This window comes from Borostomias antarcticus (genome assembly GCF_949987555.1).
Source record: "Borostomias antarcticus genome assembly, chromosome: 31".
Taxonomy (NCBI): domain Eukaryota; kingdom Metazoa; phylum Chordata; class Actinopteri; order Stomiiformes; family Stomiidae; genus Borostomias; species Borostomias antarcticus.
In genome coordinates, this window is record NC_140264.1 from 6,014,738 (window position 1) to 6,018,408 (window position 3,671).

At 49.4% G+C, this 3,671-nt stretch overlaps 1 protein-coding gene and 1 long non-coding RNA gene across 2 annotated transcripts in view; one reads left to right on the forward strand and one right to left on the reverse strand.

Moving 5' to 3' along the window:
* Window positions 1-5, reverse strand: part of iqce (IQ motif containing E) — a 15,354-nt gene extending 15,349 nt beyond the window's left edge. The window contains exon 1 of the mRNA XM_084460292.1: window positions 1-5. This exon is cut by the window's left edge and continues 312 nt beyond it. The gene's annotated coding sequence lies outside the window, so the exon portion shown is untranslated.
* Window positions 6-1,173: 1,168 nt separating this feature from the next.
* On the forward strand, window positions 1,174-3,671 carry LOC311327280. The gene is made up of 3 exons (XR_014631090.1): window positions 1,174-1,283; window positions 2,434-2,593; window positions 3,634-3,671. It is a non-coding gene; the product is annotated as an uncharacterized lncRNA (long non-coding RNA).

The following is a 3,671-nucleotide window of genomic DNA, read 5'->3' on the forward strand; positions in this document are numbered from 1 at the left end:
GTGCCTCTCCGATGTTGGGTCCAGTCCTCTAGCAACCAGATAGGTTACATATTATTATGATGTAGCCAGAGGAAACACATTCCTGCTCCGAGACCTTCCCGGCTGCGCGGCGCTAGCGCATACACGACCCCCTAGCTCCGCCCCGGCAGGCTGCCTCTCCTGGCTCCTCTGCGCTGGCTCCCCGGCCCCTCCAGGGCTCAGTCAAAACCCTCTCCTGGCTCCTCTGCTCCTCCAGGGCTCAGTCAAAACCCTCTCCTGGCTCCTCTGCTCCTCCAGGGCTCAGTCAAAACCCTCTCCTGGCTCCTCTGCTCCTCCAGGGCTCAGTCAAAACCCTCTCCTGGCCCCTCTGCTCCTCCAGGGCTCAGTCAAAACCCTCTCCTGGCTCCTCGGCTCCTCCAGGGCTCAGTCAAAACCCTCTCCTGGCTCCTCTGCTCCTCCAGGGCTCAGTCAAAACCCTCTCCTGGCCCCTCTGCTCCTCCAGGGCTCAGTCAAAACCCTCTCCTGGCTCCTCTGCTCCTCCAGGGCTCAGTCAAAACCCTCTCCTGGCTCCTCTGCTCCTCCAGGGCTCAGTCAAAACCCTCTCCTGGCTCCTCTGCTCCTCCAGGGCTCAGTCAAAACCCTCTCCTGGCTCCTCTGCGCTGGCTCCTCGGCTCCTCCAGGGCTCCAGGGACAAGAAAGATTAGTTCAAGGTCAACTTTATTTATAAAGCACGTTTAAAATCAACCGAAGTTGCACCAAAGTGCTGTACAATATATAAAATAAACAAAAACAAAAAAAACAGAATAAAGTGCACATAATCCCAGAACACTAAAAGGACAGGACACAGAACAGAACAGGGGATGTAGATCAGGCCTCAAAAGCCAGTGAAAACTAGTGTGTTTTTTATTAAAAGATTAAAAGAAAAGGATTGTCTTCTTAAAGATACGTCTATACTATCACACATACAGCAGCAAGAATTAAAAAAAAGTCTCCAAAAGCTTCACAAGGATTTTTTAGACAAACACATTTTTCACACGGTAACCATGGTAACGCAGAGCCCCTAAGACGGCCAGTCACGTGGTTAATACGGCAGCCGGATGTGCGTCAGCGGAAGCGGCCCTACGTGCTCGTCTCAGCCGGATGTGCGTCAGCGGAAGCGGCCCTACGTGCTCGTCTCACGTCGAAACGTCTCAACTTTCAGGTAAAGAAGCAACGAGAATAGTGATGATTCCCCCGTTAAACGCGTGATTTACCGTCCGTCCGGTGTTCACGAGTGGAAAGGAACCAAAACCAGCAGACTTCGGGTAGCCTGTCCCTAACCAGCCAGATAGAGGACTTTATGAGCTAGCGAATGAGCTAGATATGCTAGCTTAGCTAGCTACCAAGCCTGCTAGCATAGAGCGAGAGCAGAGGGCTGTGTGGACCTGGGTATACAACTAGATAGACCTGGTATATAACTAGATAGACCTGGTATACAACTAGATAGACCTGGTATACAACTAGATAGACCTGGTATATAACTAGATAGACCTGGTATATAACTAGATAGACCTGGTATATAACTAGATAGACCTGGGTATAGAACTAGATAGACCTGGTATATAACTAGATAGACCTGGTATATAACTAGATAGACCTGGGTATAGAACTAGATAGACCTGGTATATAACTAGATAGACCTGGTATATAACTAGATAGACCTGGGTATAGAACTAGATAGACCTGGTATATAACTAGATAGACCTGGTATATAACTAGATAGACCTGGGTATAGAACTAGATAGCTGACTAGTGGACCTGGGTATACAGTAGAACTAGATAGCTGACTAGTGGACCTGGGTATACAGTAGAACTAGATAGCTGACTAGTGGACCTGGGTATACAGTAGAACTAGATAGCTGACTAGTGGACCTGGGTATACAGTAGAACTAGATAGCTGACTAGTGGACCTGGGTATACAGTAGAACTAGATAGCTGACTAGCTGCATTGTTGCTTTAGATCACTATATACAGTAGAACTAGATAGCTGACTAGCTGCATTGTTGCTTTAGATCACTATATACAGTAGAACTAGATAGCTAACTAGCTGCATTGTTGCTTTAGATCACTATATACAGTAGAACTAGATAGCTGACTAGCTGCATTGTTGCTTTAGATCACTATATACAGTAGAACTAGATAGCTAACTAGCTGCATTGTTGCTTTAGATCACTATATACAGTATAACTAGATAGCTGACTAGCTGCATTGTTGCTTTAGATCACTATATACAGTAGAACTAGATAGCTGACTAGCTGCATTGTTGCTTTAGATCACTATATACAGTAGAACTAGATAGCTGACTAGCTGCATTGTTGCTTTAGGCGAACTCGAACGGACTAGCACTAACTGTTAGCTGTGCGAGTTGAAGTTATGCCGTGAGCTGTAGTTAGCCTAATGCATGTGTGTGTTCAGCCCAGAGAGAGCAGCAGTGTTGAGGAGGATGGACCTGGAGGACGACACCGCCGTGTTCGCGACGCTCAAATCCTTCCAGAGCTTCATCTCCATGCCGGACACCCCCCAGCCCTGCTCCGCCCCGGGGGCCTTGCAGAGCCAGTACATGAAGAGGATGGAGGTACCAGAGACCACACACACACGTACTCACACACACACACGTACGCACACACACACACACGTACGCACACACACACACACATACGCACACACGCATCCGCAACAGTCATGTGACTGAAAACTTTATTTGGTCAGAGGGGGAGCTATTTAAGTGCAACACACAACAAACAGAACGCCGGTCTATGGCATGGATGTGGCGACATCGCACGCATCATTTATTACATGACTCTATTGGTACAAACATTTACCCGCCAGCGTGGCGGATAGCCTCCGAAATTTAGTCGCCAAATGGAAATTTTACCCGCCATTGGTGGGTGGCGGGTGTTAATTCTCAGCCCTGCCTCTAACCCTGTGTTGGTCCCTATATACACACACACACACACACACACACACACACACACACACACACACACACCCTCTAACTGTGTTGGGCCCTATACACACACACACACACACACACACACACACACACACACACACACACACCCTCCCACCCTGTGTTGGGCCCTATACACACACACACACACACACACACACACACACACACACACACACACACACACCCACCCTCTAACCCTGTGTTGGGCCCTATACACACACACACACACACACACACACCCTCTAACCCTGTGTTGGGCCCTATATACACACACACACACACACACACACACACACACACACACACCCTCTCACCCTGTGTTGGGCCCTACACACACACACACACACACACACACCCCCTCTCACCCTGTGTTGGGCCCTACACACACACACACACACACACACACACCCTCTAACTGTGTTGGGCCCTATACACACACACACACACACACACACACACACACCCTCTAACCCTGTGTTGGGCCCTACACACACACACACACACACACCCACACCCTCTCACCCTGTGTTGGGCCCTATATACACACACACACACACACACACACGCACCCTCTAACCCTGTGTTGGGCCCTACACACACACACACACACACACACACACACACACACACACACACCCCCTCTCACCCTGTGTTGGGCCCAGCTGCTGGAGGCGTCAGAGAAGCTGCAGAGTAAGAGCCG